Genomic DNA, 16,338 nt, shown 5'->3' with positions numbered 1-16,338 from the left:
TGCTCAGCATGGCTAATAAATAAATAAGAAAGAAGGTGCTCTGAGTATTGATTTGGGGATTATAAGGAATTTTCAGCAAGGAGGCAAGTTCACAAAAAAAGAATCTGAAAATGATGAAGATCAACTGTGTATAGTTCAGCCTTCCTCCCACTCCCAAGATCACTCTCATTTTGGGTTTTTAAGGTTCTGTTTGGCTTCTGCACGTTCCCTAGTGCCCACCACTGGCAGGCTGTGTGATCAATGTCTGAGCTCCGTTTCCTCTCCCGTGCAGAGTCGAGCACCTGCACACTGCCTACAACATTGCCTGACACACAGTAAGCACTCAAAAATGGCGCTGCCACCACCACCGCTGCCACCTGTGGTGGGCACCGGGGGTTCCACTGAGGTTTGGCAAAAGGCTGTCCACACGGGAACTCCAGGCTGGCATCCTTTCCATGAACTCTTTGTCCCATCTTTCCCTTCTCCGGCTGCACCTACAAAAGCAGACAACATCTGATTACTGGATGTGAAGGGAAGTGAAAGTCTCTCAGTTGTGTCCGACTCTTTGCGACCCCATAGATTATACAGAACATGGAGTTCTCCAGGCCAGAATACTGGAGTGGGTAGCCTTTCCCTTCTCCAGGGGATCTTCCCAACTCAGGGATTGAACCCAGGTCTCCCGCATTGCAGGTGGATTCTTTACTGGCTGAGCTACCAAGGAAGCCCAAAAATACTAGAGTGGGTAGCTTATCCCTTCTCCAGCAGATCTTCCCAACCCAAGAATCGAACCAGGGTCTCCTGTATTGCAGGCGGATTCTTTACCAACTGAGCTATCAGGGAAGCCCATGATTATTGGACAACTGAAGCCCATAAAATTACTTTGTGACACCAGCTCCAGTGGGAACTTGCCCCCTTTGCAATGCCAACCCCCTCCTCTTCTCTCCCATCACATCTGGTGTGGCTCTGCTCTCTCCTTGGGAGTCCCGTGAGACTGCCTAGCACGGGATCCCTCTGGCTTATGGTTAACAGTCCAGAAAAGGCTCAGGCTCAGGGCCAGACTGGCAGCTCACCAGGGCTGGGCTGCCGCTTACTCAATACTCCCGGATTGAGCACAGGCCTGGTGTGGATCTGTGTCCTGTGAAAGGCTATCCGCTGAAAAAACAGGGCCCAAGTGTACCGAGCTTCCTGCTCCCAACCTCCCACGGTACCAAGTAGAAGGCAAAGAACATGTGAAGGGTAGACACAATAGTAGAGTGTTTGTTAGCGTTCTGTGCTCTAGAAGCGGTATCTCACGTTCCTGGGTTTTCAGCTTAGTCTAGTGCATCTAAATTTCCTAAATGGCCCTAAAAAAATTTTTTTTTCACACTAATGAAACTACTATTTCATCAGAAATTTCACTCTAAGGCAACCTGGGAGAATAATGGGAACTGCAATTTTTAATTTTAAGAAACTTTTAATACTGGAAAGAATGGTTAAGAAATGAAGGAAGCATTGGACAGAGCACTCAAAGAGTATGTTGGGTGGGTCAACGCAGGAAAAGGGAGGAAACTAAATGCCTGACAAATGGATGACCAAACTAGCAAATGAACCAACTTGTGAATGAAATGGAAACGCTGTAGCACTCCTTCCCCTCCCCCACCCCCACCAAAGGAAAAGGAGAGCAGTGAAGGGAGCTGGCCAAGCTGGGGAAGCACGGGCCTTAGCACACTGCTATGTGACTGGCTCTGTGCCATGCCTTTCGAGTATATTAACTAATTGAATCTTCATGTCAATTCTAGGAGATAAGTACTACTGTCCCCGTCTTACAGATGCGCAAACTGAGACCCCTGGGAAGCAAAGCAACTGGCCCAATGTCATAGGGCTGGTTAGCAGGGCAGCTGGACTTGAACCTGCATGGCTGGTTCTATGGGAGGTTACCTCCCCAGCCACTACCAGTTACTGTCCCTCTGGGCTGTGATGGCTCTTATCCCTCAGAGGCACTCCCAGGAGGCTGACACCCTACCGGGTGGTGGGAGAGTAAGGCTGTGTCCTGCTCAGGATGGTGCCCAGATCCCGCTGCCCAGATCACTGGGTGTCAACAGAATTTTTCAGATCTTACGTCTGTCCACTTCTTGCCTCAAAACGAATGCTGGGCCCCAACTCAGCTGCTCCCTGGCCACACCCATGCATTCCTGTCTCTCTGCCTCTCCCACTGCTGTTCCTGCCTCAGCCCAGAATGTGTTCTCCCATCCTGGTCTATCGCCGTCTTCCCCACGTCTCTGAGCCAAGCTTCAATGCCACCTAGTCCGTGCAGCCCTCCCTGGGTGTCCTTGCTGGAACACATCATATCTTGCCTGCCTGCCTCTGGGCGTCGGTAGTTAACTCTTCATCATTGCCCCTCCTCCCCCCTCCCCCCTCCCCCCACCATTCCCACCCTAAGAAAGTCTTATCTACCAGCAGCCTGAACTGCACCACTCCCCACCCCTGATCTTAGGATGCTGGAGAGCAGGGAGCTTTGTCTGGCTCATGCTCTTGTCCCCCAGCCTGGCACAGAGACTGACATAGTAAATGAACTCTTGGATACAAGGAGGATATTGACAGTAAAAGTCAATGACAGTTTAGGGCTTTCCTGGTCAGTTAAGAATCTGCCTTACGATGCAAGGGACATGGGTTCGATTCCTGATCTGGGAAGATTCCACATACCTCGGAGCAACTCAGCCCACCTGAGCCACAACTACTGAGCCTGCGTTCTAGAGTTCTTAGCTACTGAGCTCAGTCGTGTCCGACTCTTTGCGACCCCATGGACTATAGCCCGCCAGACTCCTCTGTCCATGGAATTCTCCAGGCAAGAATACTGGAGTGGGTAGCCTTTCCCTTCTCCAAGGGATCTTCCCAACTCAGGAATCGAACTGGGGTCTCCTGCATTGCAGGTGGATTCTTTACCAGCTGAGCTACCAGGGAAGCCCCTCGACCACCGAAGCCGGAGCCATCTAGAGTCTGTGCTTGGCAACAAGAGAAGCCACAGCAACAAGAAGCCTGATCACTGCCATGAAGAGTGATCCCCGACCGCTGCAATTAGAGAAAGCTGGAGTGAAGCAACAAAGACCCACCAGAGCCAAAAAATAAAATAAATAAATAAATCTTAAAAAAAAAATTGTTTAAAAAAGTCAGCGACGGTTTAAAAGTCACCTGCTCCATAAATTAATGTTCAGCCACTAGCTGCTAATAACATGCTGGTGTTTCAGATCTTGGAGTCCAGGACTCAAGGTCCCTCAGTGTACCTCACTTGTCATCACACCTCTGTGCCTTTGCCTTGCTGTTCTACTATATTTGAAATGGGCTTTCCCATCTCAGCTGTACAGAGAATCCAATCCTTGCAAACTTGGTTCAAATCCCCCTCCTTCAAGAAACGTTCCCTAACTACTCAGCCCCCTCCTTTGCCCCAGAGTGAACCACTTCTTCTTTTTTTATTTAGCTGTGCTGCGTCTTAGTTGCGGCATACAGGAATTTTAGTTTCAGCATATGGAATCTAGCTCCCTGACCAGGCATCAAACCCTGCTCCCCTGCACTGGGAGTGCAGAGTCTTAGCCACTGAACCACCAGGGAAGTCCCCAAACTACTTCCTGTTTCCAGTTGTCTCTGCTCTTCACACCAACCTGGGTGGTGACTAAGCTTGCTGCTGTACTGCAGTGGATTTGTCTGTGTCTGTCCCCTGACAGCTCTTTGAGGCCAGAAATATGTCACATCATCTCTCAGGCCCCAGGACCAAACATGGTAATTTTCAAGCATATTTAAGGGTAGACTTCTTTTTCCAAAAGATTCTTTACTGCTCAGTAAAGAATCTGCCTGCAATGAGGGAGACCCAGATTTGATCCCTGGGTGGGGAAGATCACCTGGATAAGGGAATGGCAACCCATGTATTCTTGCCTGGAGAATTTCATGGACAGAAGAGCCTGGAGGGCTACACAGTCCATGGGTTCGAAAAGAATCAGACATGACTGAGCAACTAACACTTTCAGTTTAAAACAAATACAAGAAAAGCAGTTCTGGATAGAGATAGGGAAGGGGGCCAGGGGGACTCCTCAGACCCTGCCTGAGGACCTCTCTTGAAGTTCCCAAGCTTCTGCTGCTGCTAAGTCGCTTTAGTCGTGTCCGACTCTGTGCCACCCCATAGACGGCAGACCATGAGGCTCCCCCGTCCGTGGGATTCTCCAGGCAAGAACACTGGAGTGGGGTGCCATTTCCTTCTCCAATGCATGAAAGTGAAAAGTGAAAGTGAAGTCGCTCAGTCCTGTCCGACTCTTAGCGACCCCATGGACTGCAGCCCACCAGGCTCCTCCGTCCATGGGATTGTCCAGGCAAGAGTACTGGAGTGGGGTGCCAGTGCCTTCTCCGAGCTTCACAAAAGCTTAAAAACTCCTGACTCAGTACAACGCCGGGAACAAGGGTTGTTGTTGTTTAGTCACTAAGTTGTGTCTGACTCTTTTCGACCCCAGGGAAGCACTCCAGGCTTCCCTGTCCTTTGCTATCTCCTGGAGTTTGCTCAAACTCATGTCCATTGAATCAATGATGCCATCCAACCATCTCATCCTCTGTCACCTCCTTCTCCTCCTGCCCTCAATCTTTCCCAGCATCAGGGTCTTTTCCAATGAGTTGGCTCTTTGCATCAAGTGGCCAAAGTATTGGAGCTTCAGCTTCAGCTTCATCTTCAGTGCTTCCAGTGAATATTCAGGGTTAATTTCATTTAGGATTGACTGATTTGATTTCCTTGCAGTCCAAGGGACGCTCAAGAGTCTTCTACAGCATCTCAGTTCAAAAGCACCAATTCTTCAGCCCTTGGCCTTCTTTAGGTCCAACTCTCACATCCATACATGACTACTGGAAAAACCATAGCTTTGACTAGATGGACCTTGTTGGCAAATTTAATATCTTTTCTTTTTAATATACGGTCTAGGTTTGTCTGAGGAGGCCTAACAAATAGCTGGGAAAAGAAGAGAAGTGAAAGGCAAAGAATAAAGGGAAAGATATACCCAACTGAATGCAGAGTTCCAGAGAATAGCAAGGAGAGATAAGAAAGGGTTCTTAAGTGAACAACAGAAAGAAATAGAGGAAAACAACAGAATGGGAAAGACTAGAGATCTCTTCAAGAAAATTGGAGACAGCAAGGGTGCTGCTCAACAAACGCTTTTTTTTTTTTTTTTTTTTTTTTTAAGAAACGGCCTTTATTTCTTTATTTTTTTTTAAGATGTATTTGTTTATTTTTGGCTGCACTAGCTCTTTGTTGAGGTGCCCAGGGGCTACTCTCTAGCTGTTTCTCATTGCAGTGGCTTCTCTTTCAACAAATACTTTTCAAATGATTTGAAGACCAAATAGAGAATTCCTTACAGTACAATTGCAGACCCCTTGCCTGGAATAGGGGACACAGGAGGGCTTCCGGTCAGCAGTGATGGGAGCAGCCCCATCACTCTCCAGCCAGGCAGGGACCTCGCCTCCTGGACCACATTTTTCTGTTTCATAAAATGAGAATAATGGCACCTCACCCAGGCTGGCCTGTGATTGTGGATTATTCCTGGGGTTGGGGCTGTGTGCCCCTCGCTTCTCTCCCAGTCATATCATCCGCGTCCACCTGAAGGAAGACCGCCTGGGAGGTAGGAGGTAGGAGGTACGCCAGTCTGGGATGATGATTTGAGCTGGGGCTCTGGCGCCAGTTCCTGATTCTGACATTGATTGGCTGTGGATCATCTCTGAGCCTGAGTTTGCTCACCCATCAAATGGGGACAAACAGCCGTTCACAGGGTACAGAAGTCTTACAGTGGAGGAGGTACACCTGCTTAGGTCCGCACTGCCCTGCTTTGAGTCCTGGATCTCTCATTTTCTAGCCCTGGGGACCTTAAGCAGGTTAGGTTATTTAACATCTTTGAGCCTCAGTTTCCCCATCTGTAAAAACAGGATAATTATAGAACCTACCTCATACAACTGGATAAATGACTGCTCGTGAAGTGTTTAGGACAATGTCTAGCGTGTAGTAACTGCTACAGATATATGAGCAATTGGTACCACCCAACGGGTCTGTGATGAGGATTAAATCAGAGACTACTTAGAATATGCCCTATCCCAGAGCCTGGTATATGGTAAGAATTCAATTGACAAAAGCTGCTATTAAGCATTAATTTAGCTCAAATTCAGCACGTTACGTATGAGCTCTTGGGGAAAAAACAAACAAAGCTGCACAGGAACTCCAAGGCTTTCGATCTCACTGTGCGATCTCCTGTGAAAGGGGCCTGGGTGGGTGCCCCGCGGTGTGGTTCTGGGTGTGTCCCACCCCTGCCTCAGAGAAAGGTGCCCCCTCCCACCTGTTCCCATCTGTCTCCCTCGGAACCCTGTGTCTGCCCATCCATGCAGCGATCAGACTTGACCCTGGAGAGCAGCAAAGATCCTATCGCTGCCCCGGGGCTGACAGGAGGGATTATAATTATGGGTTTCACTGAAATTGTGGATGATGAACAGTGCTTTCTGTGGCTCCTCTAAGGGCTCCGCGGGCCCCTCCCCGGCCCCTCCCGCCTGGGTGCCCCCAGAAGCCAGCACTCCCAGCCCAGAGACTGACTACTATGTGCGCTAGGCGTTTTATGTGAAGTATCTCATTTTGATCCTCACACAGGGCGTCATTTCCTCCATTTTTCAGATGAAGAAACTGAGGCTCAGGGAGGCCAAGTGATCCTCAGTGAAGGTGGTGGCCAAAACAGGCTCCAAGGTCTGTCCAGCCCCAGGGTCTAGGAGCCTAACCTCCACCCCAGCGTGCATCCCACATGGAACCAAAATCTGGTTGTAATCGTCCAGTTAGGAACCTGGCCTCCGAAGCCCAAGAGCCCTGGGTTTGATTCTTGGCTTTGACCTGTGTCATCCTGGGCTGTCACATCTCCTCTCTGAGCCTGGGTTTCTTCCCACGTGTGTTGCAAGGACTAGCTGAGAAAATGGATCTAAGTGCCTGAGACAGATAGGGGTTCAGCAAGAGTCAGATATCATTCAATCACTGCTGTTGTTAGGCTGCATCGATGAAGAACACGGAAATCACTGTCTTCACAGATATAGACAGAGCATTAGGAAACCTCTTGCTATTAGACCTGCTGCACGTGACATTTTCAGTTTTGTCCAGACCCTGAGTCATGAAGAAGTGGACTGAGTCACAGGGTTTCCATTTTGCTTTTATTAAGCCATCAAGTTGCCAGCCGTACAGTAAACAATAGGATCTTGAATGGAGAGCAAATGAAATGGATCCCTGGGTTGGCTGTGTGAGTGGCATTCAGTCACTGAACCTCTCTGGTTCTGAGTTTCTCTCTAGATGAACGTGTTGATCTTTTGCCAGGAGGCTGGCAGGGACCACAGGGTAAAGCCTGCAGCTCTCAGAGGGAAAGGGGTTTTAGAAGTCCTGTGTCATCCTGTCCTTGTTTCCCTTTTCTTGTCTCCTGTTTCCGTGATGACTATCTGGGAGGGGAAGATGCGCAATAGGGAAGAAAAGAGGGAGGGGACAGTTATTTACTGATCTGCGAGCATCTCTCCAACGCAGAGCACCGAAGCTGATCATCTCCTGTGACCCACTTCCTTCTGTGGCCCAGAGCAAATATCACCCTGGCTGGTGGTGACTATGCTACGATCGTTTTGTTCCAACTTACTCACCTCTCCCGGCAAGCCAGGAAGGAAATACCACACCTGGCATTGGGCAATGCCAAGGCCCAGGGAGGGCTCCATTAAGCCCCAAAATGAACCCCGATTCCCATCTGCTGGGCCCCACCCGCACTATGCTGGGGCTTCTTCGCTAATTTATGAGCTTCTCCACTTTGCCTGTTATTGTGTTTCTCTTATTAATGAGCGGGCTTAGCATATTCAGGACTTCCTTAATTAGCGCTTCCTCCTTCCTGAGCATTCTGTCTTAGGACTTTTATAGGTCCTTTATGGCCTTGCACAGTTTGGCATTGTGCCAGACAACTTGGTGTTTCCACTGGAAAGCACAAAGCACGGGATAAGGGGCCGAGATGCCCACCTCCTTCCAGTGGATGGACTGGGAACCACGTCAGCTCAGGCCCAGAGGGGTTCTTGCTCCCGCGGGCCACCAGCCCACCAGCTCCTTCCATGGAGGGCAAACACCACATATGACCAGCGTGGAACTAGGCGGATTCTGTACACACACTTCTTTCAAAATTCAGAGGCCTCAAGTTTGGTCTCTAAAGGTGCATGCGTGCTAAGTCTCTTCAGTGTGTCTGACTCTGTGCGACCCCATGGACTGTAGCCCACCAGGCTCCTCTGTCCATGAGGATCCTCCAGGCAAGAATACTGGAGTGGGTTGCCATGCCCTCCTCCAGGGGATCTTCCCGACCCAGGGATTGAAACCGTCTCCTGCACTGGCAGGCGGGTTCTTTACCACTGGTTCCACCTGGGTAGCAGAGTTCTACCTCGTTTACAGCTCTTTTGAGCTCCCTGGTTTCTGAGGTAGGTCTGTGGGGCAGCTTTTCACTTTGGGGGCGCTTTTCCCTCCATTTCTCTCTGGCTGAGGTGGGTCGGGGGAAGGGTCGGAGGTGAGGGGACACAGTCCCAGGCAACAAAAACGCCTTTCTTTTCATTCCATGGCGTTCCACACACCGGCAAGCTTAATAAAACAGGTGGCAGGCCCGGCGAATCCAGGTGCTGACTCAGCCCTGACACCTCTTCCCTTTCATCTTGGACCTCGGCTGTTTTAACAGCCGCGCTTAATGAGAAGCGAAGGAAGAGTTTATCTCCTTAACACACCGCCCTGAAGCTGCTGTGCGTTCCGTGTTCCTCTCCCAGGATACTGGGGCCGTCATTTCTGGTTGTATTAATAATTTACCTGGTCTGCCCAAGAACTACTGATCGGGTCATCCTGAAAACAGCAACAACAAAGCCAAACCATTGATAGGGTTATTTTTTTTACGGGACGGGGGGAAGCAAGTTTATAAAGCACAATGGCTGATGTGCAATTCCATATTTTTGGTGGAAAAAAAAAGTTCCACTTATGGACAGAAGTACAGTTAGGAAGGTTTAAAAGATTAGCATTGAACGGTGGTATAAAATATTAAAAAATTTTTTTAGTTATTGATTGCCTTTGGTAACTTTGAAAAATTTCTCCAACAGGGAGGGAGGTGGGAGGGGGCTTCAGGATGGGGGATACATGTACACCCATGGCTGATTCATGTCAATGTATAGCAAAAACTACTACAATATTGTGAAGTAATTAGCTTCCAATCAAAATAAATAAATTAAAAAAATTTCTCCAACAAACATACATTAGATTTTTTTTTTTTTAAAGAGAAATCCACAAACCCCAGGATATCCATGGTTATTCAAACCTGGACTTAGTTTAAACTGTCTCTCAGATGCAGACAAAAAATCTATATGTCAGTAGCTAATTTCCACTTTTATCCCTCCTTCCTCAATTTAGACCCACCCTGCCTCCCAAGCCCAGGGGGTTGTAGCTAATGAGAAATTATCGCTCATTATTTGTGTTTGTAGCACATTCCCCTCCCGCCTGAGACCTGGCTTCTTCCCATAGTGAGAGCTGTCACAGAAGTGCGCGGCGGTGGGAGAGGCTGTCTTTCCACAGCCCTAAAATGTTTGGTTTCCCTAACCTCTGCTTTCTCCTGAAAGGCCAGGGATTAGAATTACTATCTGTTTCTCAGAGGGGGTTTGTTTATAAAAATTTTCTGTTCAAACCTGGGTTGAGACAAGCAGAATCTTGAGTGTGGAACCAGGCTTCTCTCTTCCGTCTGTCTGGGGCTGTGTCTTCTGCAAGAGCCAGGAGAAGGCCAGGCCTCAGAGAGAAGCTTCTGGTCTAAGTGTCTCCAGTTTTCTCAAAAATGGCCTGCCTCCTCCTCACCTGAAGTTAAGCCTTGGTGAAGTCTTGGTATCACCCCACTTTAAGGAAGGAGAAGAGCTTATAAAAAAGATCTAGAAGATTGGGAAGATGACAACCAGTCATTTAGGAGTAAAACAGCATTTTTGGTTGATGAAGTTTGAAAACTGATTTTGAAACCCCAGATGGTAGTTCCCAGGAGATGAGGAGAAATGCCCTCCAAGCAGGACTCAGCTACTGGAGCCACTGCTTCCCGGAAGTTTTCCTGGGCCTCCCTTCCACTCACAAAGCACCGTGGTCTGCAAGGAGGGCCTTCTGAGAGGCCCAGTGCTGCCTCAGTCTTGCTGCCCTGCTGCTGTTTCAGCCGACAGGCTGCAAACTTCAGAGGGAGGCGACCTCCCAGGAGACTATATTCACCCCAAGGAAGGCTTGTGTGAAGGGGGCTGAGGGAAACAGTGTTTGAATGAATACCAGCTCCACAGTGGGCACTCAGTAAATGAATCTTGGAAAGTTGTCAATAAGAACATGACCTCTGGGACTTCCCTGGCGGCCCTGGGGTTAAGACTCCCAACCTGTGTCAGGGGAACACAGGTTGGATCCCTGGTTGGGGAACTAAGATCCTGCATGCTGTCCAGGGCAGGGGGAAAAAAAAAAAAGAATGCGGACTCAGGAGCTGGTGGATCTGGGTTCACATCCCAGCACAGGCTCTGAGAGCTGAGTAGCCTTGAGCAAAGGAGAGCCGTGTGCCCAGCACACAGGGCTGCTGCAGAAGTCAAGTAGGAGAGCTCTCGTGCCGTGCAGAAGTGGGAGCGTCAAACAGTAACAGGGCGGCGAGAGGGGACTTAGGGAGGGCCAGCACTCTTCTGCATCTTGACCGTGGTGGAGGACACACAACAGCCTACATTAGTCAAAACCCACGGTTTCTACACTACAAACAGTGTACTTGTTGTCGATTTTTTGAGAAATTGGTTATCTCGATGATTCCTTCTGGTTCTGACATTCTTTGGATTTCCTCACCTGTAAGAGCTGTTGTTGGAAAAGTGATAAAACTGACATGCTTTCACATATGGTGGGGAAGAAAAGACACGTATGCTCTTACAGCTTCATTCACTCACCTCAGTGTCCTGGTCCTGTCTGCCCTCGGTCCCTTCAGGATTTACCCAGGCCAGAGAGGGATAAAGATGCCAGTTGGAGTCTCAGGTGGTGACCTGGAGCGGCCATACCTCAAAGCTGCATCATCCAGGATGGAAGCCCTGGTACACCACTTGCCTAGTGCGGCTTAAAATGTGGCAACTGTGACTGACGAACTGAATCTTAAATTTCATTTCATTTTAATTAATTTACATTTAAACCTAGAAACGGAATCAGTGTAAAACATTTTCCTATTAAAAACAGCTTTATTCAGACAAAGACAAATATCATATGATATCACTTATCAGTTTAGTTCAATCGCTCAGTTGTGTCCGACTCTTTGTGACCCCATGGATTGCAGCACACCAGGCCTCCCTGTCCATCACTAACTCCCAGAGTTGACTCAAACTCATGTCCGTTGAGTTGGTGATGCCATCCAACTATCTCATCCTCTGTCATCCCCTTCTCCTCCTGCCTTCAGTCTTTCCCAGCATCAGAGTCTTTTCAAATGAGTCAGCTCTTCACACCAGATGGCCAAAGTACTGGAGTTTCAGCTTCCACATCAGTCCTTCCAATGAATATTCAGGACTGATTTCCTTTAGGATGGACTGGCTGGATCTCCTTGCAGTCCAAGGGACTCTCAAGAGTCTTCTCCAACACCACAGTTAGAAAGTATCAAGTCTTTGGTGCTCAGCTTTCTTTGTAGTCTAACCCTCACATCCATATATGACTACTGGAAAAACCATAGCCTTGACTAGGTAGACCTTTGTTGGCAAAGTAATGTTTCTGCTTTTTAATATGCTGTCTAGGTTGGTCATAACTTTTCTTCCAAAGAATAAGTGTCTTTATATTTCATGGCTGTAGTCACCATCTGCAGTGATTTTGGAGCCCCCAAAAATAAAGCCAGCCACTGTTTCCACATCTATTTGCCATGAAGTGACAGGACTGGATGCCATGATCTTTGTTTTCTGAATGTTGAGCTTTAAGCCAACTTTTTCACTCTCCTCTTTCACTTTCATCAAGAGGCTCTTTAGTTCTTCTTCAGTTTCCGCCATAAGGGTGGTGTCATCTGCATATCTGAGGTTATTGATACTTCTCCCAGCAATCTTGATTCCAGCTTGTGCTTCATCCATCCCAGCGTTTCTCATGATGTACTCTGCATATAAGTATCACTTATATGTGGAATCTAAAAAAAAAAAAAAATGATACAAATGAACTTATTTACAAAACAGAGACTGACTCACAGACTTTGAAAACAAATGTATGGTTTTACCAAAGAGAAAAGGGTGGGGGGGGATAAATCAGGAGTTTGGGTTTAACATATACACACTACTATATATAAAATAGCTAATTAACAAGGACAGATGGTAAAGAATCTGTCTGCAAGGTGGGAGACCTGGGTTCAATCCCAGGGCTGGGACAATCCCCTGGAAAAGAGAGCAGCTACCCACTCCAGTATTTCTGCCTGGAGAATCAGTCCATGGGTCGCAAGGACACGACTGAGTGATTTAACTTTTACTTTTTTTGACTGTGTAGCACAGGAAACTCTACTCAGCACTCTGTAATAACTTACATGGGAAAAGAATCTGAAAAAGAAGAGATATGTATATATATACCTGAATCACTTTGTAGGTCTGTTAGTACCTGAAATGAACACAACACTGTAAATCAAATAGACTTCAATATGAAAAATAAATTGAAAAAGGACAAAAAAGATAATTTCATTGTTTTGGTATGACTACATTTTATTTTTAATATATCATTTTTAAAATCAAGATAGAATTCCTATACCACTCAATTCACTATTTTAAAGTATACAACTTAATGGCTATCGGTGTATTCACAAGGTTATACACCCATCACACTTATTCCAGAGCAATTCATCACCCCCTAAAGAAACCCTGTCCCTAGTAGCAGCCACTCCACACGCCCCAACTCCTAGTCCCCTGACAACCACCATCTGTTTCCTTTCTCTATGGATTTGTCTATTCTGGACATTTCACATAAAAGGAATCATTCAATATATATATATATGGTCTTTTGAGTCTGGTTTCTTTCCCTTAGCCTCTGTTTTTTCCAAGCTTTCCTCCTATTGTACTGTATTCCTTTTTAAGGCTGAACAATGAAAGTGAAAGAGGAGAGTGAAAAAGTTGGCTTAAAATTCAACATTCAGAAAACGAAGATCATGGCATCCAGTCCAATCAGTTCATGGCAAATAGGTGGGGAAACAATGGAAACAGTGAGAGACTTTATTTTTGGGGGCTCCAAAATCACTGCAGATGGTGACTGTAGCCATGAAATAAAAAGACGCTTGCTCCTCGGAAGAAAAGCTGTGACCAACCTAGACAACATATTAAAAAGCAGAGACATTATTTTGCTAACAAAGGTCCATCTAGTCAAAGCTATGGTTTTTCCAGTAGTCATGTATGGATGTGAGAGTTGGACTATAAAAAAAGCTGAGCACCAAAGAATTGATAATTTTGAACTCTGGTGTTAGAGAAGACTCTTTTTTTAAATAAAAGCTTTTATTATGATTTATTTGGCTGCACAAGGGTTATTTTAATTGCGGCATGTGGGATCTAGTTCCCAGACCAGGGATTGAACCTGGGGCCCCTCCATTGGGAGTGCAGTGTCTTAGCCACTGGGCCACCAGGGAAGTCCTAGAGAAGACTCTTTAGAGTCCCTTGGATTGCAAGGAGATCAAACCAGTCTATTCTAAAGGAAATCCGCCCTGAATATTCATTGGAAGGACTGATGCTGAAGCTGAAACTCCAATACTTTGGCCACCTGATGTGAAGAGCTGACTCATTGGAAAAGACCCTGATGCTAGGAAAGACTGAAGGCAGGAGAAGGGGACGACAGAGGATGAGTTGGTTGGATGGCATCACCAGCTTGATGGACATGAGTTTGAGTAGGCTCAGGAAGTTGGTGATGGACAGGGAAGCCTGCTGTGCTGCAGTCCATGGGGTCGCAAAGAGTCGGACACGACTGAGTGACTAAACTGAAGTAAACAACTGTATGGATATACTACCTCTTGTTAATTTACCAGTTGGTGGACATGTAGATTTTTCCACTTTTTGGTCCCTAGCCCTTGAAAATGTAGCATCCAAAATGAGCTGTGTTGTAGTATTAAAATCCGTATCAGAGTTTAACAATTTGTACAAAAAAAATAAGTTCCCCTCATTAAGCGACTTAGCAGCAGCAGCATTAATGCTTTATGTATATTGACTACACACTGAAGTAATAATTTTAATATGTTAGGTTAAATGTATCGTTTTTTATAAAGACAGCCTAAGAACAAGGCAGGAAAGAGTGAGCTGTTGAGGAGGGGCAGGGGCCCGTTCTCCCAAGATCTCACACCCCCTGCCCAGTGCTGAGTCTGAACAGGGAGCAGCGTGGGCCTGGCAGCAAGAGCAACCAATCTCACAGTCCCCCTTCCTTGGCACCCAGGGGAGCTCCAGAGAGGACAAGTCCAGGCAGGAGCTGGTGGATGACCGTCTCCCTGGGAGGAGACCCGAGACTGGAATCCCTGCACAAAAGGAGTAATTGGAGCGGCCAGCGACAACAGTGGCTTCTCTGAGCACCTGGTCTGTGCCTGGCCGGAGAGTCGATCAAGTCCCCACAAGCTCCTGGGCTCCTCTCCTTGCCCAGGAGGGAGGGCAGTGACTGGGCAGAGACAGAGGCGTCTTTCTCTGGGCACCAGGCAGCAGGGTCCCGAGCAGCCATGGGGAGGCTGGAGCCCAGGCCCTGCTCGGTCAAGTACCTTGGGTGCGTGTCCGTAGGCAAGTCCATTCCACTCTCTGGGCTCGTCAAGACTGGATGAGATGACTTGGAAGGAGTTTTCCAGCTTTACTATTTCAGGTTTCTGCGAAAAGTCCTGAGTGAGATATCGTGAGCTCAGGGCAGGCTTTATCCTTCCCAGCTGTGTGACGTCTATGCTCCTCATTCCCCGTCTTTAAGGTGGAAAAGTAATCATTACCTCACAGTGATACCACAAGGTTTAAACCAGACAAGTCGTTGCTGACAGTGCTCACTGTGTACCAAGCACTGTCCTAAGGGATTTGGATAGATGAGTTGATTTAATCCGTCCACCAAACCCTCTAAGGCAGGGGTCCCCAACCTGTGCGATCTAATACCTGATGATCTGAGGTGGAGCTGATGTAATAATAATAGAAATAAAGTACAAAATAAATGTAGCACACTTGAATCGTCCGGATACCACCCACCCACCCCACACCACCACCATCCTGCTCCGTGGAGGTCTTCCCTGAAACTGGTCCCTGGTACCAAAAACTTTGGGGACAGGTCTCAGAGGAGTCCCATTGTCCAAATTCATATAGTGAGGATGCTACAGAGCAAGGGTTTTGAACCCAGAACGCCCAACTCCAGAATCTGTTTCTTCACCCACATGCCAACCTGCCTCCAGCATGGATAGGAGGCATCACATTTCCTCAATAAATGTTGGAAAGGGGAGGAAGGTGATATTCCATGATTGTTAAAATACCTCTGGCGGAAACATTACTAAACCTACAGGGACACCAAGCCCAAAAGGATGAGGTGACGTGTCCTGGGCCACCGCCAAAATGGTGACAGCGCGAAACCCGTCTCCTGGCTCAGAGCTCCCCTATGCATTTGAAACTGGAGTAGATCTCTAGTTATGCATGCAAATCTGCTGGCAGATACGTGGCCCTGGCCTAGGCTGATTTCGGCTGATTAAGACCTGAATACCAGGGCAGTGCTTCTGGAAGTGCCTTTGCCTTCTTCTGTGCACAGTCTCTGAATTTCTCCAGGTACCATTTTTAGTTGTTCAGTTTTGCGTTATTAAGAACTGGCTGTTCAGGGCGCTTAAAGTCACTCTTGTCTTCGGAGACTCGGTTTAGATAGCTCGTGAGTGTTTGTTGTGTGAAGAGCGTGTACTAGGCATGGGAGCTACACACGGCGGGAGCTGTTCATACCTCCCTGCCCTGCCCTCTGGGAGTTCCAGTTGAATCAGACAGACAGAACAAATCCCCTTGCTCAAGAAAATTGCTTACAGATGCACCAAAATGATAAAAACCAGTGTTGGTGATGATATAGGGAAACAGTCACTCTGGTTCCCTCGTGGTGGGAAAAGAACTCAGTATAACCTTTCTGGAGGGCAGTATGGTAACAGGTATCAAAAATCATAAAATTGTGCCTACCCTAAAACCCCCCTGAAATTCTACTTCTCGAAATTGGCTCCAAGGAAATAATGATGGCTGGACACAAATTAGTTTAGTCGTAGTTCATGTAGCATTGTTTATAAAAATAGAAATATTGGGTACATCCTGAATATCCGTCAGTGGGGGACTGATAAATGAGGCCATATCTCCCATACAAAGGTCATAATGGAACATTTGATGTTGGAA

At 47.4% G+C, this 16,338-nt stretch overlaps 1 non-coding gene across 1 annotated transcript; it reads right to left on the bottom strand.

Moving 5' to 3' along the window:
• Positions 1–13,534: 13,534 nt before the first annotated feature.
• On the bottom strand, positions 13,535–13,607 carry TRNAG-CCC (transfer RNA glycine (anticodon CCC)). Its single transcript has one exon. It is a non-coding gene; the product is annotated as a tRNA-Gly (tRNA).
• Positions 13,608–16,338: the final 2,731 nt, after the last annotated feature.

This window comes from Bos taurus, chromosome 2 (genome assembly GCF_002263795.3).
Source record: "Bos taurus isolate L1 Dominette 01449 registration number 42190680 breed Hereford chromosome 2, ARS-UCD2.0, whole genome shotgun sequence".
NCBI lineage: Eukaryota > Metazoa > Chordata > Mammalia > Artiodactyla > Bovidae > Bos > Bos taurus.
Note: the sequence above shows the minus strand (reverse complement) of the source record. Positions and strands in the feature narration are given on the sequence as shown.